The sequence below is a fragment of the Nerophis lumbriciformis genome, linkage group LG11 (assembly GCF_033978685.3).
Source record: "Nerophis lumbriciformis linkage group LG11, RoL_Nlum_v2.1, whole genome shotgun sequence".
Taxonomy (NCBI): Eukaryota; Metazoa; Chordata; class Actinopteri; order Syngnathiformes; family Syngnathidae; genus Nerophis; species Nerophis lumbriciformis.
Window position 1 is genome coordinate 44,480,828 of NC_084558.2, and position 21,205 is coordinate 44,502,032.

General features: G+C 42.4%; 1 protein-coding gene across 3 annotated transcripts in view; it reads right to left on the minus strand.

The window, feature by feature from the left end:
* Positions 1-21,205, minus strand: part of dab2ipb (DAB2 interacting protein b) — a 426,738-nt gene that overhangs the window by 48,504 nt on the left and 357,029 nt on the right. The gene's annotated exons all lie outside the window — the stretch shown is intronic.

Below are 21,205 nucleotides of genomic sequence, written 5' to 3' on the forward strand. Positions count from 1 at the left end.
ACCATATGAACCATCTCCAGCTTAAAGGAACCTCAGAGAGTGGTCTCCATCTGACATGTTAGAACCATATGAACCATCTCCAGCTTTAAGGAACCTCAGAGTGGTCTCCTGCTGACATGTTAGAACCATATGAACTATCTCCAGCTCTGAGTACCTCAGAGGGTGGTCTCCATCTGACATGTTAGAACCATATGAACCATCTCCAGCTCTAAGGAACCTCAGAGTGTGGTCTCCATCTGACATGTTAGAACCATATGAACCATCTCCAGCTTTAAGGAACCTCAGAGTGGTCTCCTGCTGACATGTTAGAACCATATGAACCATCTCCAGCTTTAAGGAACCTCAGTGTGGTCTCCTGCTGACATGTTAGAACCATATGAACCATCTCCAGCTTTAAGGAACCTCAGGGAGTGGTCTCCTGCTGACATGTCAGAACCATATGAACCATCTCCAGCTTTAAGGAACCTCAGAGTGGTCTCCTGCTGACATGTTAGAACCATATGAACCATCTTCAGCTTTAAGGAACCTCAGGGAGTGGTCTCCTGCTGACATGTCAGAACCATATGAACCATCTCCAGCTTTAAGGAACCTCAGAGTGGTCTCCTGCTGACATGTTAGAACCATATGAACCATCTTCAGCTTTAAGGAACCTCAGGGAGTGGTCTCCTGCTGACATGTCAGAACCATATGAACCATCTCCAGCTTTAAGGAACCTCAGAGTGGTCTCCTGCTGACATGTTAGAACCATATGAACCATCTCCAGCTTTAAGGAACCTCAGAGTGGTCTCCTGCTGACATGTTAAAACCATATGAACCATCTCCAGCTCTGAGAACCTCAGGGAGTGGTCTCCTGCTGACATATTAGAACCATATGAACCATCTCCAGCTTAAAGGAACCTCAGGGAGTGGTCTCCTGCTGACATGTTAGAACCATCTCCAGCTTAAAGGAACCTCAGGGAGTGGTCTCCTGCTGACATGTTAGAACCATATGAACCATCTTCACCTTTAAGGAACCTCAGAGTGGTCTCCTGCTGACATGTTAGAACCATATGAACCATCTCCAGCTTTGAGAACCTCAGGGAGTGGTCTCCTGCTGACATGTTAGAACCCTATGAACCATCTCCAGCATTAAGGAACCTCGGGGAGTGGTCTCCTGCTGACATGTTAGAACCATATGAACCATCTCCAGTTTTAAGGAACCTCAGAGTGGTCTCCTGCTGACATGTTAGAACCATGTGAACCATCTCCAGCTTTAAGGAACATCAGGGAGTGGTCTCCTGCTGACATGTTAGAACCATATGAACCATCTCCAGCTTTAAGGAACCTCAGGGAGTGGTCTCCTGCTGACATGGTAGAACCATATGAACCATCTCCAGTTTTAAGGAACCTCAGGGAGTGGTCTCCTGCGGACATGTTAGAACCATATGAACCATCTCCAGCTTTAAGGAACCTCAGAGTGGTCTCCTGCTGACATGTTAGAACCATATGAACCATCTCCAGCTTTAAGGAACCTCAGAGTGGTCTCCTGCTGACATGTTAGATCCATATGAACCATCTCCATCTTTAAGGAACCTCAGGGAGTGGTCTCCTGCTGACATGTTAGAACCATATGAACCATCTCCAGCTTTAAGGAACCTCAGGGAGTGGTCTCCTGCTGACATGTTAAAACCATATGAACCATCTCCAGCTTTAAGGAACCTCAGGGAGTGGTCTCCTGCTGACATGTTAGAACCACATGAACCATCTCCAGCTCTGAGTACCTCAGAGGGTGGTCTCCATCTGACATGTTAGAACCATATGAACCATCTCCAGCTTTAAGGAACCTCAGGGAGTGGTCTCCTGCTGACATGTTAGAACCATATGAACCATCTTCAGCTTTAAGGAACCTCAGGAAGTGGTCTCCTGCTGCCAGTTAGAACCATATGAACCATCTTCAGCTTTAATGAACCTCAGAGTGGTCTCCTGCTGACATGTCAGAACCATATGAACCATCTCCAGCTCTGAGAACCTCACCAAAACGTCACCGTGGAGTTATTGAGTCTGTTTAGCTGATTGGAGAACTAGCTTCCGCAGCTAGTGGGTCCATGACGGTGACTTCCGTTTTGTTTGATCAACCGTTTTACTGCCGTCTTACAAACACGGTTTGGAAACAATTAAGGCACGTCAATAAACATTTACAAAATCTTTGGAACCTGCGACTTATAGTCCAGTTCGGCTAATACCATAAATTACGTTTTAGCGTCGTTAGCATTAGCTAGTATGCAAATATGTTTACGAGTGTCCGTTTTAGTATTGTTAATTTACAATGGCATTCTTTTTGTATTGTTTCAGTTTCACAAATTCCTCAGTAAATTCACCAAAACGATGACTTCTGTTTTGTTTGGTCAGCCGTTTTACTGCCGTGTTACAAACACGGTTTGGAAACAATTAAGGTATGTAAATAAACACTAACAAAATCTTTGGAACCTATATAAATCTGCGACTTATAGTCCAGTGCGGCTAATACCGTAAATTACGGATTAGCGTCGTTAGCATTAGCTAATATGCAAATATGTTTACGATTGTCTGGTTTAGTATTGTTAACTTACAATGGCATTCTTTTTGTATTGTTTCAGTTTCACAAATTCCTCAGTAAACTCACCGTGGAGTCATTGAGTCTGTTAAGCTGATTCGAGAGCTAGTGGGTCCATGACGATGACTTCTGTTTTGTTTGGTCGGCCGTTTTACTGCCGGGTTACAAACACGGTTCGGAAACAATTAAGGTATGTAAATAAACGTTTAAAAAATATTTGTCTAAATACCCCATTTCACAACGTATATATCTGCTTATCGTCTTAAAATTTAGTGGGTGCGGCTTATATACCGGTGCATTTTATAGTCCGGAATATATGGTAGTATTCAATGAATCTAATATTCGATAACACCTCTACTTTTTCGTACGATTCGGTTTTCAACCGGAGGCTATTAAGTATGACTTAAAAAAACCTCCCCCATAGGGCCCAAAGAAAGTTACGACCGACAAAACGTTGATAAAGAAGGTGAGAAGCACGACTGAATTCAAGAAAGCAATGGTAGTACAAAGATGGCTTTCCTATTCCCCCCCTCATCAGTCATGGCCATCGTCCCAACAAGAGTCCTCAATAAAACATAAGTGATGTTAAATATTCATTCCTCCATTCCATTCATCATTTATATTAGCGCTTCTCAATCTGGTTCTGGAAGGGGACAGAAAATGGAATACCATTGAGACCCTGATAATATAAATTCATTATTGTGTCAGCTGCAGGGATGGGGTACTGTTCACATTTGAACCGATACAGTACCAATTTCCAGTGCCTGGGAATCGATACTGGTACCAATGTTCATTGGCATCAGCATTATTCACATGTGAATAACATAAATACAGTCTATTATACAGCATTATTCACACGTGAATAATATAAATACAGTCTATTATACAGCATTATTCACATGTGAATAATATAAATACAGTCTATTATACAGCATTATTCACATGTGAATAACATAAATACAGTATATTATACAGTATTATTCACACGTGAATAATATAAATACAGTCTATTATACAGCATTATTCACATGTGAATAATATAAATACAGTCTATTATACAGTATTATTCACATGTGAATAATATAAATGCAGTCTATTATACAGCATTATTCACATGTGAATAACATAAATACAGTATATTATACAGTATTATTCACACGTGAATAATATAAATACAGTCTATTATACAGCATTATTCACATGTGAATAACATAAATACAGTCTATTATACAGTATTATTCACACGTGAATAATATAAATACAGTCTATTATACAGTATTATTCACATGTGAATACCATAAATACAGTCTATTATACAGTATTATTCACATGTGAATAATATAAATACAGTATATTATACAGTATTATTCACACGTGAATAATATAAATACAGTCTATTATACAGCATTATTCACATGTGAATAATATAAATACAGTCTATTATACAGCATTATTCACATGTGAATAATATAAATACAGTCTATTATACAGCATTATTCACATGTGAATAATATAAATACAGTCTATTATACAGCATTATTCACATGTGAATAATATAAATACAGTCTATTATACAGCATTATTCACATGTGAATAATATAAATACAGTCTATTATACAGCATTATTCACATGTGAATAATATAAATACAATCTATTATACAGCATTATTCACATGAAAGCTTAATGAAACTAACAAACTTGTTTTTCGTTGGCGAAACCTCCCGGCCGTGACCTGATTGCACAAACCACCGGACCAGTTGCACGGCCGACATTTCAGAAGGTTGTACTTTTGGGGGGGGCGTCTACTCCCCCGGCATCTCATTAAGGAGAGGAGGACTGAAGCGACAAGACGGCAGATGAAGTGATGCTTCTTTAAAAATGAAAAGTGGGAGGAGGCGGGATGGAAGGAGTCTCTCAGACGCCACACGGGGCTGCTAAGGAGCTCATCAAAGATACACCTCGGGGGGGCTAATCATCCGCCGACGTGCGAGCGAGCGAGCGAGGCGGCGTTTTGATTTATTCATCCGCACGGAAACTTCCATTTGCTGCTTTTACCGTCCGACTGAGTCGAATGAACTTTTAGCTATGACCAAATATGGACGTGTTGATGAAGCCTTCTGGCCACATTTAGTGATGTCAACACTTATTATGAATATCGTCTTTTTTTGACCATTTAGCATCTGGGTATTTTTTTAATGAGCGAAAATGTCATCCTCATCTTGATCTTTGCTCCGACCTCTGACCCCGTTGTGTTATTTCCGGAGCTTGCTGGCAAGCGAGGCGTAACCAGGCAGAGTACGAGAGAAGAGACTAAATAAAACCCCGTTTATTTCTGTTGCTAGCCTCATAAATAGGACCTAACACAACATACTATAATTTTTGCACCATAAGGCGCATTAAAGGGGTCATATTATTTGTTTTCTTCATTTAAAACCACTTCCTTGTGGTCTACATAACATGTCATGGTGGTTCTTTGCTCAAAATGTTCCATAGATGATGTTTTACAGATCATCTTCAAGCCGCTTTCTGACAGTCTCTTAAGGATGTGCCATTTCATTTACGTGCCTCCACTTTGACAGTGTCTTCTCCCCGCTATCTTTGTAGTTTTTAGCGCTTCTATAGCGAGTCTACTGACGGATTAAGTTAGAATGTCCCGTTAAAGAAGGAGCTTATTGACTACAATGGCAGACGCGCGCGCATTTTCGGGACTTATGCAGATCCCAAATACACATCAGCAGGTACCAAGAGGGAAGAAAAGTTGTTTTGCATGATATTTTGCAAAACAAAATGCCAAATATGTTTCCTAAGAGGTGCCATTTTGGGGTCCTTATACACACACCATAATAGTACCTGTATGTTGAAGCATAGTATGAAGTGGTGTGGCTTCATAGCTTACCAAAGTCGTACTAAAAACCTTTTGACAGATTTTTGAGCGCCGTGTGTAATGTTCTATATTCTCAGTGGAACGTCAAAGTTTGGGGCTTGCTTGCTCGCATCATTTATTGAACAGGCGTCAACCTGCAGTCCACACGTTTCTCTTATGTGTGACTGCCATCTACTGGTCACACTTTATCATTACACCATGTACCAAGGTCCGAGGTCAGGAAGCACAACCAGAATTAATACGTACATTAGGCGCACCGGGTTATAAGGCGCACTTGTCCATTTTTGGGAAAACGAAAGGATGAGCTGGTCTATTTTCATACAAAAGGCACACTGGATTTTAGGGCGCATTAAAGGAGTCATATTATGATTTTTTTCGAAATGTAAAACACTTCCTTGTGGTCTACATAACATGTAATGATGGTTCTTTGCTCAAAATGTTGCATAGATGATGTTTTACAGATCATCTTCAAGCCGCTTTCTGACAGTCGCTTCAGGATGCGCCGTTTTATTTACATGCCTCCACTTCGACAGTGTCTTCTCCCCGCTTTTTGCACTTTCATGGTGAGTTTACTGACAGATATAAGTAAGAACTTTACACTACTTTATATTAGAAATGGAAGCTTAATAACTATGTTGTCGCCACAGACTCCAAAGGGACTTATGCAGATCCCAAATACAGATCAGCAGGTACCAGAAAGTAAGAAAAGTCGCTTTTGCGTAATATTGCGAAACTAAACGCTAGATAATATGTCTTACCTTATACACACACCATAATAATCCTCCTATGTTGAAGCACATCACAGCTTACCAAAGTCGTACTAAAACATTTTAATAGATTTTTGAGCGCCGTGTGTAATGCATACTTGCCAACCCTCCCGGATTTTCCGGGAGACTCCCGAAATTCAGCGCCTCTCCCGAAAACCTCCCGGGACAAATTTTCTCCCGAAAATCTCCCGAAATTCAGGCGGACTCAGGTCCATGAGGACCTGAGTCTGCTAACCCACAATATTAACAGCATACCTGCCCAATCACGTTATAACTGTAGAATGATCGAGGGCGAGTTCTTGGTTTCTTATGTGGGTTTATTGTTAGGCAGTTTCATTAACGTCCTCCCAGCGCGGCAACAACACACAACAACAGCAGTCACGTTTTTGTATACCGTAAAGCAGTTCGTCTGCCGTAAACAGCAATGTTGTGACACTCTTAAACAGGACAATACTGCCATCTAGTGCATTTGATGAAAGCACTTTTGTGCGTGCCACACAGCAATGCATCTTCAGAGAGGGTGTTCAGCATGGTTAGAAAAATAGTGACAGAGAATAGAACAAGGATGGACAATTCAACCCTTAACTCAACAATGAGTAGATGAGTGTTATGTGTGTGTATATGTGTAAATAAATGAACACTGAAATTCAAGTATTTATTTTATATATTTATATATATATATATATATATATATATATATATATATATATATATATATATATATATATATATATATATATATATATATAATAAAATATATATATATATATATAGCTAGAATTCACTGAACGTCAAGTATTTCTTATATATATAAATATATATATATATATATATGAAATACTTGACTTGGTGAATTCTAGCTGTAAATATACTCCTCCCCTTTTAGCCACGCCCCCGTCCCACCCCGGCCACGCTCACCCCACCCCCCCAAATCGGAGGTCTCAAGGTTGGCAAGTATGGTGTAATGTTCTATATTTTCAATTAACATATAAAATGTTGGTGTTGTTGACTCGTGTCATTGCAGTCTACACATATCGCTTATGTGTGACTGCCATCTACTGGTCACACTTATCATTACACCATGTACCATACGGTACAAAGCACATACAAAAATTATGTTAAGCAAAATCCTAAATAGATTTGTTAAAAGAGAAAGCAATTGTAATTTAAAAGGAACTGAGATTTTTAATAAATTGGAATGTGAGTGTGAATGTTGTCGGTCTATCTGTGTTGGCCCTGTGATGAGGTGGCGACTTGTCCAGGATGTACCCCACCTTCCGCCCGAATGCAGCTGAGATAGGCTCCAGTGCCCCCCGCAACCCCGAAAAGGGACAAGCGGTAGAAAATGGATGGATGGATTTACAACAGTGTCAATGAAAAGAAGCATTTCAATCAGGTGTTTTCTAGGTAAATCTTTCTGTATTTAAAAAAAACAAAAAACAACGTGCAAATCATGACGATGAAAAGATATGATTGGAAGTAAATTGTTGTTTTCATGTTTGTTTATATAGTTGTATGTTATGAACAATAAATATTGCCTTAATAGAACTTTGAGTTGAATAACAAATGTAACTGTGTGAACAGACGGCAGATATTATAAGTTTATACTTCTGTTCCTTTTCATTCATAATGTCTTTTAATATTAGGTTGATTGTTTTTTTTTAATTTGACCTTTACTAAAATAAATTAAAAACATGGAAATGGACAAATAAAATATACCAAATGGCGACTTTCTATCAGGAGCTTTATCAACAAGCGTATTGGTGTATCTAGTACGGGTGTCTCTTTAGTGCCGCCCTAGTGGCTCCCTGGAGCATTTTTAAAAAAAGGATGGAAAATGGAAAAAGATGGGGTGAAAAATAATTGTGTTGTTTTAGTATGTTTTTTGTTTGAGGACAAACATGACACAAACCTTCCCAATTGTTAGAAAGCCCACTGTTTGTTTGTGTGTATGCTTCACTGATGAGACGTCGTTTTGTCCTACTAATTTCGGGGGTCTTTGAACTCACCAGAGTGACGCAGCCTGCAACGCAACAGTTTGTTTACATGCAAAATCTTCCACTCCTTATTAGTCTCATTTTGCCCACCAAATGTTTTATGCTGTGCATGGATGCACAAAAGGTGATCTTTGTTGATGTTATTGACTTGTTGGAGTGCTAATCGATGCTAACATGCTATTTAGGCTAGCTGTATGTACATATTGCATCATTATGCCTCATTTGTAGCTATATTTGAGCTCATTTAATATCCTTTACTTGTACCCTCTTTGTGTATGATTTTAGTTTTGCATGTCTCATGACACATTATCTGTATGTATTATTGGCTGCATTTCAGATAGTTGTTTGTGTGCCATGTTGTTCCAGACCACAGCAAACGTTACCCAGCTTGCAAAGATTGACATTCAATTTGGACACACACATCTATACCTTTGGCCATTAAAAAGCCAGTAATTTCCAGTAAAAATGTGTAGAATAAATATAAAATTTCAACATTTCTGTCAACAAAGATTTGCTTCAGCCTGCGACACATAGTCATTTTGATAGTAGGCTGTTATAGCTAATATAGACATTTACGTCTTCGTTATAAGACTTATATAAGGCTTTTCATTTTTTGCGGCTGCAGACAGATTAGTTTTTTGTATTTTTGGTCCACTATGGCTCTTTCAACGTTTTGGGTTGCCGACCCCTGATCAAGTGGAACAGGCCGCGGTTAAAGGGGAACATTATCACAATTTCAGAATGGTTAAAACCATTAAAAATCAGTTCCCAGTGGCTTATTTTATTTTTCGAAGTTTTTTTAAAAATTTTACCCATCACGTAATATCCCTAAAAAAGCTTCAAAGTGCCTGATTTTAACCACCCGTCCATTTTCCTGTGACGTCACATAGTGAAGCCAACACAAACAGACATGGCGGAAAGAACAGCAAGCTATAGCGACATTAGCTCGGATTCAGACTCGGATTTCAGCGACTTAAGCGATTCAACAGATTACGAATGTATTGAAACGGATGGTTGTAGTGTGGAGGCAGGTAGCGAAAACTAAATTGAAGAAGAAACTGAAGCTATTGAGCCATATCGGTTTGAACCGTATGCAAGCGAAACCGACGAAAACGACACAACAGCCAGCGACACGGGAGAAAGCGAGGACGAATTTGGCGATCGCCTTCTAACCAACGATTGGTATGTGTTTGTTTGGCATTAAAGGAAACTAACAACTATGAACTAGGTTTACAGCATATGAAATACATTTGGTAACAACATGCACTTTGAGAGTGCAGACAGCCCAGTTTTCATCAATTAATATATTCTGTAGACATACCCTCATCCGCGCTCTTTTCCTGAAAGCTGATCTGTCCAGTTTTGGAGTTGATGTCAGCAGGCCAGGGAAGCTAGGGTCGATATTCTTCTCTTGATCATCTTCGGGACGGTGTGAGCCAAGACATCCAGGGGGTTTAGCTCGCTCGTCTGCGGGAACAAACTGCTGCCATTGCTTGCCGTGCTACCGAGGGCCTTTGTCCCTGAATTGCTCACACACTCCGGCAGATTCAATGGGGGTCTGGCGGCAGATTTCTTTGACTTTATCGTTGGAAATGCATCTGCTTTGAGTGTCGCAGGATATCCACACATTCTTGCCATCTCTGTCGTAGCATAGCTTTCGTCGGTAAAGTGTGCGGAACAAACGTCCGATTTCTTGCCACTTTCGCATCTTTGGGCCACTGGTGCAACTTGAATCCGTCCCTGTTCGTGTTGTTACACCCTCCGACAACACACCGACAAGGCATGATGTCTCCAAGGTACGGAAAACAGTCGAAAAAACTGAAAATAACAGAGCTGATTTGACTCGGTGTTTGAGAAAATGGCGGATTGCTTCCCGTTGTGACGTCATCGCTCCGAGAGCGAATATTAGAAAGGCGTTTAATTCGCCAAAATTCACCCATTTAGAGTTCGGAAATCGGTTAAAGAAATGTATGGTCTTTTTTCTGCAACATCAAGGTATATATTGACGCTTACATAGGTCTGGTGATAATGTTCCCCTTTAAGTCGGAGAAAACGCGGTCCTTTATAAACGATTTATTTTTCAATGCGGTCTATTTCAGGGTGCATGGGAGTTTGCCCAACCAGTCTACATGTGTTTTGTGGACTTGGAGAAGGCATTCGACCGTGTCCCTCGGGAGGTCCTGTGGGGAGTGCTCAGAGAGTACGGGGTATCGGACTGTCTGATTGTGGCGTTCCGCTCCCTGTACGATCAGTGTCAGAGCTTGGTCCGCATCGCCGGCAGTAAGTCGGACACGTTTCCAGTGAGGGTTGGACTCCGCCAAGGCTGCCCTTTGTCACCGATTCTGTTCATAACTTTTATGGACAGAATTTCTAGGCGCAGTCAAGGCGTTGAGGGGATCCGGTTTGGTGGCTGCAGGATTAGGTCTCTGCTTTTTGCAGATGATGTGGTCCTAATGGCTTCATCTGGCCAGGATCTTCAGCTCTCACTGGATCGGTTCGCGGAAGCGACTGGGATGAGAATCAGCACCTCCAAGTCCGAGTCCATGGTTCTCGCCCGGAAAAGGGTGGAGTGCCATCTCCGCGTTAGGGAGGAGACCCTGCCCCAAGTGGAGGAGTTCAAGTACCTCAGGGTCTTGTTCACGAGTGAGGGAAGAGTGGATCGTGAGATCGGCAGGCGGATCGGTGCGGCGTCTTCAGTAATGCGGACGCTGTATCGATCCGTTGTGGTGAAGAAGGAGCTGAGCCGGAAGGCAACGCTCTCAATTTACCGGTCGATCTACGTTCCCATCCTCACCTATGGTCATGAGCTTTGGGTTATGACCGAAAGGACAAGATCACGGGTACAAGCGGCCAAAATGAGTTTCCTCCGCCGGGTGGCGGGGCTCTCCCTTAGTAAAGCCACTGCTCCTCCACATGGAGAAGAGACAGATGAGGTGGTTCGGGCATCTGGTCAGGATGCCACCCGAACGCCTCCCTAGGGAGGTGTTTAGGGCACGTCCGACCGGTAGGAGGCCACGGAGGACACGTTGGGTAGACTATGTCTCCAGGCTGGCCTGGGAACGCCTCGGGATCCCCCGGGAAGAGCTGGATGAAGTGGCTGAGGAGAGGAAAGTCTGGGCTTCCCTGATTAGGCTGCTGCCCCCGCGACCCGACCTCGGATAAGCGGAAGAAGATGGATGGATGGATGATGGATGGATGGTCTGGTACCTGGGGATGACTGGTTGAGATGCGAGCTTAGCGACCAGCTTGCCCGTCCTGTGTAACATGTTTAGCCTTGTCCTTCAGTGATAATGCTACCTGTAAGAACCACGGTTTACTGACTTAGGGGAGCCAGCTCTACGGCAGCTATTTCTTCCAGTCGTCGGACCGACAAACGGAAATAGGCATCAGCGTTTACGAATTTAGACAGCTCCAAGACAAGAATATTAGTCCTGCTTCCTTCCCATGGATGATTTGACCCAGCTGGCCCAGGCTCAATTTACCCGTCAACTTCAATTCATGTCCAGGGTGAATCTTGCCTCACTTAAGTCCGAGGGCTAGACTCCAGGCCTAAACCAGACCCCCGCCTACACAATGGATAATCCGGATGACGGAACAACGGCAAACAGTGAGTGACTATTCGGACTTTAGCTTTTTAAAGTTACGGACCATCCAGGGTTATATAAGACCATTTCGAGACTAAAAAGAAAACAGTCCGGCTTCATTTTTCCCTTTTATCGTCCGCTCCCCTCCTCCCTGCGCTTCGCCGCTAATAAGAAGAAGTGGAACGCGCTTTGTGTCGCTGCCACATCTCATCAGCCATCAGGCATGTCTGACGAACATGGCGGCGGAGACGGAGCGTGGTACACAGACATGGATGATGGGGTCTGGTGAATAGCAGGGAGTGAGTAGACCGCTGAATGAGACGATGAGGAAGAAAAAATAAATAAATAAAAATAAACCAACAGCTGGCTGCTTTACAGGAAAATAAGTAATTACCACTTGTCACCGCGCCTTACGGCTCAATCCGCCGTCATTGAGGATGTAGACAACCAAAAAAAATGGCCTGCTGCTGACGAGACACGGCGACGGGATGCTTGTCGGAGTGACGAGAGACGTGGGGGTCGGGGAGGAGAAAACGCTGACAGAAACAACCGTGTTTGCGCTTTCAACCTGCGCTCATGTGGCGACATGAGTAGCTGTTTGTGTGCCATGTTGTTCCAGACCACAGCAAACGTCACCCAGCTTGCAAAGATTGACATTTAACTTGGGACACACACATCTATATACCTTTGGCCATTAAAAGCCAGTCATTTCCAGTAAAAATGTGTCGAATAAATATGACATTTCAACTACAGATGTCCGATATTAGCTTTTTTGACGATATTCCGATATTGTCCAACTCTTAATTACCGATTCCGATATCAACCGATACCGATATAGACACAGTCGTGGAATTAACACATTATTATATTATGCCTAATTTTGGATGCATTAAACAATGTAACAAGGTTTTCCAAAATAAATCAACTCAAGTTATGGCAAAAAAAAATGCCGACATGGCACTGCCATATTTATTATTGAAGTCACAAAGTGCATTATTTTTTTTTTTTAAACATGCCTCAAAACAGCAGCTTGGAATTTGGGACATGCTCTCCCTGAGAGAGCATGAGGAGGTTGAGGTGGGTGGGAGGTAGCGGGGGGTGTATATTGTAGCGTCCCGGAAGAGTTAGTGCTGCAAGGGATTCTGGGTATTTGTTCTGTTGTTTTGTCATTCTTGTTTGGTGTGGGTTCACGGTGTGGCGCATATTTGTAACAGTGTTCAAGTTGTTTATACGGCCACCCTCAGTGTGACCTGTATGGCTGTTGACCAAGTATGGCTTGCATTCACTTGTGTGTGTGTGTGAAAAGCCGTAGATATTATGTGACTGGGCCGGCACGCAAAGGCGGTGCCTTTAAGGTTTATTGGCGCTCTGTACTTCTCCCTACGTCCATGTACACAGCGGCGTTTTAAAAAGTCATACATTTTACTTTTCGAAACCGATACCGAGAATTTCCGATGTTACATTTTAAAGCATTTATCGGCCGATAATATCGGCGGTCCGATATTATCGGACATCTCTAATTTCAACATTTCTCTCAACAAAGATTTGCTTCAGCCTGCGACACATAGTCATTTTGATAGTAGGCTATTATAGCTAATATAGACATTTACGTCTTCATTATATGACTTATATACGGCTTTTCATTTTTTCGTTTTTTTGTATTTTTGGTCCAATATGGCTCTTTCAACATTTTGTGGAACAGGCCGCAGTTAGGTTGGAGAAAAACAGCTTATAGGGAGACGACTGTGGCAGGAAGCACACACGCACACACACACACACACACACACACACACACACACACACACACACACACACACACCCACACACACACACACACACACACACACACACACACACACACAGACACTTTTCTAAAATCAGCACCGCAGACCGAAGTGTACCAAGTAGAAACATCTGATCTGATTTATAGACAACTCTATTCATCTCAGTCGGGTTGTACGGTTGCGATACTAATGAATCATATTCGGTACTATACCGCCTCTGAAAAAGTACAGGTCCGCCATCCCCACCCCCCTGCTCTCCCGTCGTCGCCATGTCGTCTCATTGCTGGTTTACGAGCAGAGGAGCACATTCGGCAGTGCACACACACAGACACAGTGTGTAGACAGAAAAGGGAGAACGGATTAATTTTGGCTTAAAAACTAAAGATAAAGGTGGAGTTATAACACTGAAACACCCTCAGGAAGAGGCGCTTTAAGACATGTGTGCCATTCCCAGTCGGCAGTGTTTTAGCTACTTCTAAATCACTAATCCTCGTCTCCATGGCGACAAATAAAGTACGTTTCTTACAAGTATCATTATCACTGGAGGACGCGGAATAGCTAAACATGCTTCACTACACACCGTAGCTCACCGACGTCACAATGTAAACAAATGGTGGATCTACACCTGTCATCCACTGTAATGATACCAAGTACAGGAGCGTATTTGGTCGATACTACTATGATTACGTCGATATTCTTTGGCATCACATCTTCTTTCGTTTTTTAAAAATGTATATAATGTTTATAAACTCAGGAAATACGTCCCTGGACACATGAGGACTTTGAATATGATCGATACCAATATGACTTGGTATCGGATTGATACCCAAATGTGTGGTATCATCCAAAACTAATGTAAAGTATCCAAGAAAAGAAGAATAAGTGATTATTACATTTTAACAGAAGTGTAGATAGAACATGTTGAAAGAGAAAGTAAGCAGATATTAACAGTAAATGAACAAGTAGATTAATAATACATTTTTACAGCTTGTCCTTTATAATGTTGACAAAATAATAGAATGGTAAATGACACAATATGTTACTGCTAGGGATGTCCGATAATGGCTTTTTGCCGATATCCGATATTCCGATATTGTCCAACTCTTTAATTACCGATACCGATATATGCAGTCGTGGAATTAACACATTATTATGCCTAATTTGGACAACCAGGTATGGTGAAGATAAGGTACTTTTTAAAAATTTTTTATAAAATAAGATAAATAAATTAAAAACATTTTCTTGAATAAAAAAGAAAGTAAAACAATATAAAAACAGTTACATAGAAACTAGTCATTAATTAACTAGTAATTAATTAATTAACTAGTAATTGTAATAACAATAAGTTAATAAACAATTAGTTAATAAACAATTAGTTAATAAACAATTAGTTAATTAACTAGTAATTAATTAACACATTACTTAATAAACAATTAGTTAATAAACAATAAGTTAATTAACTAGTAATTAATTAACTAGTGATTAATTAACACATTATTATGCCTAATTTGGACAACCAGGTATGGTGAAGATAAGGAACTTTTTTTTTTAAATTAATAAAATAAGATAAATAAATTAAAAACATTTTCTTGATTAAAAAAGAAAGTAAAACAATATAAAAACAGTTACATAGAAACTAGTAATTCATGAAAATTAGTAAAATTAACTGTTAAAGGTTAGTACCATTAGTGGACCAGCAGCACGCACAATCATGTGTGCTTACGGACTGTATCCCTTCCAGACTGTATTGATATACAGATAAAAGCCAGTAAATTAGAATATTTTGAAAAACTTGATTTATTTCAGTAATTGCATTCAAAAGGTGTAACTTGTACATTATATTTATTCATTGCACACAGACTGATGCATTCAAATGTTTATTTCATTTAATTTTGATGATTTGAAGTGGCAACAAATGAAAATCCAAAATTCCGTGTGTCACAAAATTAGAATATTACTTAAGGCTAATACAAAAAAGGGATTTTTAGAAATGTTGGCCAACTGAAAAGTATGAAAATGAAAAATATGAGCATGTACAATACTCAATACTTGGTTGGAGCTCCTTTTGCCTCAATTACTGCGTTAATGCGGCGTGGCATGGAGTCGATGAGTTTCTGGCACTGCTCAGGTGTTATGAGAGCCCAGGTTGCTCTGATAGTGGCCTTCAACTCTTCTGCGTTTTTGGGTCTGGCATTCTGCATCTTCCTTTTCACAATACCCCACAGATTTTCTATGGGGCTAAGGTCAGGGGAGTTGGCGGGCCAATTTAGAACAGAAATACCATGGTCCGTAAACCAGGCACGGGTAGATTTTGCGCTGTGTGCAGGCGCCAAGTCCTGTTGGAACTTGAAATCTCCATCTCCATAGAGCAGGTCAGCAGCAGGAAGCATGAAGTGCTCTAAAACTTGCTGGTAGACGGCTGCGTTGACCCTGGATCTCAGGAAACAGAGTGGACCGACACCAGCAGATGACATGGCACCCCAAACCATCACCCAACCATGCAAATGTTGCACTTCCTTTGGAAATCGAGGTCCCAGAGTCTGGAGGAAGACAGGAGAGGCACAGGATCCACGTTGCCTGAAGTCTAGTGTAAAGTTTCCACCATCAGTGATGGTTTGGGGTGCCATGTCATCTGCTGGTGTCGGTCCACTCTGTTTCCTGAGATCCAGGGTCAACGCAGCCGTCTACCAGCAAGTTTTAGAGCACTTCATGCTTCCTGCTGCTGACCTGCTCTATGGAGATGGAGATTTCAAGTTCCAACAGGACTTGGCGCCTGCACACAGCGCAAAATCTACCCGTGCCTGGTTTACGGACCATGGTATTTCTGTTCTAAATTGGCCCGCCAACTCCCCTGACCTTAGCCCCATAGAAAATCTGTGGGGTATTGTGAAAAGGAAGATGCAGAATGCCAGACCCAAAAACGCAGAAGAGTTGAAGGCCACTATCAGAGCAACCTGGGCTCTCATAACACCTGAGCAGTGCCAGAAACTCATCGACTCCATGCCACGCCGCATTAACGCAGTAATTGAGGCAAAAGGAGCTCCAACCAAGTATTGAGTATTGTACATGCTCATATTTTTCATTTTCAGACTTTTCAGTTGGCCAACATTTCTAAAAATCCCTTTTTTGTATTAGCCTTAAGTAATATTCTAATTTTGTGACACACGGAATTTTGGATTTTCATTTGTTGCCACTTCAAATCATCAAAATTAAATGAAATAAACATTTGAATGCATCAGTCTGTGTGCAATGAATAAATATAATGTACAAGTTACACCTTTTGAATGCAATTACTGAAATAAATCAAGTTTTTCAAAATATTCTAATTTACTGGCTTTTACCTGTATATTGATATATAATGTAGGAACCAGAATATTAATAACAGAAAGAAACAACCCTTTTGTGTGAATGAGTGTAAATGGGAGAGGGATTTTTTTTGGGTTGGTGCACTAATTGTAAGTGTATCTTGTGTTTTTTATGTTGATTTAATTAAAAAAAAACACACAAAAAAACCGATACCGATAAAAAAAAAAACGATACCGATAATTTACAATATTACATTTTAACGCATTTATCGGCCGATAATATCGGACTAATTAGGAGCCTTTGTCTTTGTTTGTTTACTTACTACTAAAAGACAAATTGTCTTGTATGTTCACTATTTTATTTAAGGACAAACTTGAAATAAGAAACATATGTTTAATGTACCCTAAGATTTGTTGTTAAAATAAAGCCAACAATGCCATTTTTTGTGGTCCCCTTTATTTAGAAAAGTACTGAAAAGTATGTTGTGATAAGTTTTTACGGACAAATTCACATTATGTCAATTTCCGCGTTTTTAAATCGTCCGATTTCGTCTACTATTCTGTCAACGTGGAAATCATTGGGGCTCTACGCTGGTAACACAAAGACAAAACATGACACGTCGTTAGGATAATTATGTATATATTATCACACAACTTATAATTATTGTCAATTGTGCTGAAGTGGTGTTTTTCTTTGTCTGTGCAAAGATTGCAAGCCAGTCTGGTATCAGTGTTTGTGTCCAGGAACGGCCTGCTGACTGCCAAGGCCGAACACCGCCGTGACGCAGACAGCGCAGAGACAAGGCGATATCACCAGCGTCAACACATTCGCATTTTTGTATAATCATATATTGGTGTCTAACTGGAGTTGTCGAGATTACCCCCCTTCCCTCCGCGACAGCTTCAGTGATGTAACCAGGGACCTCCCAAATAAATAGAGGAAGCACGCGGGCTGGACTTTTAGAACATAGTTTGGATCTGTAACTAGAATACACCCCAAAATACGTGTCTCCTCATTGAGCCAAATTGAACTCTGTCTCTACACACGTGTCAGGTCCACCGAACGGTTCACATTTCTTTCCATTCCTAGTCAATATCCGTTAAAAGTCTAATGGTTCCCACTTTGCAATACATACAGTGGACTGTGACGAGTCGATCAATTTTAGGGAACCCCCGTGGAGAAGTCAGACCGTGGCCATATCCGATATTCTCTTCTGTTGGGAGACAGTTATTGACAACGGTCTGTCTGGGTCAACTAAAGCTACAGTGTTTGTAAAAACCAGAGGCGATGTTGGTGCACAGAGGCCAACTCACGTGACCGCGGCACAATACGAGACTCTACGAAGTAGTCAGTACAACCCTCATACTGTACTAGCGCTTATTAACAGTTTCTTCAACGCATAACCAAACATGTCTTGAGAGGAGATACGAGGTTTTGGTCCATGTTGAGATGTCAGGAATACACCAGAACAGTTAAGTTAAGTTAAAGTACCAATGATTGTCACACACACACTAGGTGCGGTGAAATTTGTCCTCTGTATTTGATCCATCCCCTTGTTCACCCCCTGGGAGGTGAGGGGAGCAGTGGGCAGCAGGGTCATTTAACCCCCAATTCCAACCCTTGATGCTGAGTGCCAAGCAGGGAGGTAATGGGTCTCATTTTTATAGTCTTTGGTATGACTCGGGGGGGGTTTGAACTCACGACCTACCGATCTCAGGGCGGGCACTCTACCCACTAGGCCACTGAGTAGGTGACTATGAATCTAAATGAAATAAACCCTGGTGGTAGTAACGACAGAAAGGGATGGAGAGAGCTGGTCAACAGATGGTCTGTGGTGCCCCAACGACTCTCCGGGGTTATGGGATAGGTTAGGTTAGGGTAAGTAGAATCCGGGTCCCGACTCGGGTGGACCGCATCGCAACCCGTGCATCGTTTGGGGACATCTAGGTGTGGTGAAATGTGTCCTCTGCATTTGATCCATCCCCTTGTTCACCCCCTGGGAGGTGAGGGGAGCAGTGGTCATTTAACCCCCAATTCCAACCCTTGATGCTGAGTGCCAAGTAGGGAGGTAATGGCTCCCATTTTTATAGTCTTTGGTATGACTCGGCCAGGGTTTGAACTCACGACCTACCGATCTCAAGGCGGGCACTCTACCCACTAGGCCACTGAGTAGGTGACTATGAATCTAAATGAAATAAACCCTGGTAGTAGTAACGACAGAAAGAGATGGAGAGAGCTGGTCAACAGATCGTCTGTGGTGTCCCAACGACCCTCCGGGGTTATGGGATAGGTTAGGTTAGGGTAAGTAGAATCCGGGTCCCGACTCGGGTGGACCGCATCGCAACCAGTGCATCGTTTGGGGACATCTAGGTGTGGTGAAATTTGTCCTCTGCATTTGATCCATCCCCTTGTTCACCCCCTGGGAGGTGAGGGAGGCAGTGGGCAGCAGGGTAATTTAACCCCCAATTCCAACCCTTGATGCTGAGTGCCAAGCAGGGAAGTAATGGGTCCCATTTTTATAGTCTTTGGTATGACTCGGCCAGGGTTTGAACTCACGACCTACCGACCTCAGGGCAGGCACTCTACCCACTAGGCCACTGAGTAGGTGACTATGAATCTAAATGAAATAAACCCTGGTAGTAGTAACGACAGAAAGGGATGGAGAGAGCTGGTCAACAGATCGTCTGTGGTGCCCCAACGACCCTCCGGGGTTATGGGATAGGTTAGGTTAGGGTAAGTAGAATCCGGGTCCCGACTCGGGTGGACCGCATCGCAACCCGTGCATCGTTTGGGGACATCTCTGCACTGCTGACCCGTCTCCACTCGGGATGGTCTCCTGCTGGCCCCACTATGGACTGGACTCTCACTATTATGCTAGACCCACTCGACGTCCATTGCATCCGGTCTCCCCTAGAGGGCGGGGGTCACCCACATCTGCGGTCCTCTTCAAGGTTTCGCATAGTCATTCTCATTGACATCCCACTGGGTTGTGAGTTTTCTTATGTGGGCTCTGAACCGACGATGCCGTTGTGGCTTGTGCAGCCCTTTGAGACACTTGTGATTTAGGGCTATATAAATAAACATTGATTGATTGATAGTAGTAACGATGCGGCTTGTTTCCACGGAGTGCCGAGCCTGGGCAACGCATCTGCACATCAGTGCAGCGTTAACAATGACGTCTCTCTCTCGGGATCTTAGGCCCCCAGGATGCAGTGAAGCTTTAAGGAGGGACAGCCAGAGAGTAGAACACGGCAACAATTTGAACTACACGACACTCGCGGCTCCTTGCTGCTGCTGCTGGATCCTTCATTTGACAGGAGAGTCGCAAGGATTAGAGGCTTGGAGAATGAGGGGGAATGAATAACCAAAATGCAGGAGGACAATAAAATCCAGCTTAACAGGATTTTCCCTGAGTCTGTAGGCCAGGCATGGGCAATTATTTGGACTCCAGGGTCACAGTGGTCCATAAAAATGTGTCTGGAGGCCGGCATGTGTGTGTATATATATACTATATTGCCAAAAGTATTTAGCCACCCATCCAAAAGATGAGAATCAGGTGTCTTAATCACTTAGCCCGGTGTATAAAATCAAGCACTTAGGCATGGAGACTGTTTCTAGAAACATTTGTGGAACTGTCATAGGATGCCACCTGTGCAACAAATCCAGTCGTGAAATTTCCTCGCTCCGAAATATTCCAAAGTCAACTGTCGGCTTTATTATAAGAAAACGGTTTGGGAACAACAGCAACTCAGCCACCGAGTGGTAGGTCACGTAAAATTGACAGAGAGGCGTCAGCGGAAGCGCATAGTGCAAAGAGACTTTCTGCACAGTCAGTTGCTACAGAGCTCCAAACTTCCAATTAGCCCACGTACAGTACGCAGAGAGCTTCATGGAATGAGTTTTCAAGGCCGTGCAGCTGCATCTAAGCCATGCAAAGCGTGGGATGCAGTGGTGTAAAGCACGTCGCCACTGGACTCTAGAGCAGTGGAGACGCTTTTCCCTCTGTCCAGTCTGGGTTTGGAGGTTGCCAGGAGAACGCTACATTTCGGACTGCATTGTGCCGAGTGTGAAATTTGGTGGAGGAGGAATTATGGTGCAGGGGTTGTTTTTCAGGAGTTGGGCTTGGCCCCTTAGTTCCAGTGAAATGAACTTTTGAATGCTCCAAGATATCAAAAGATTTTGGACAATTCCATGCTCCCAACCTTGTGGGAACATGACTGCGCACCAGTGCACAAAGCAAGGTCCTTAAAGACAGAGTCTGTTGTGGATGAACTTGACTGGCCTGCACAGAGTCCTGACCTGTAACCCGA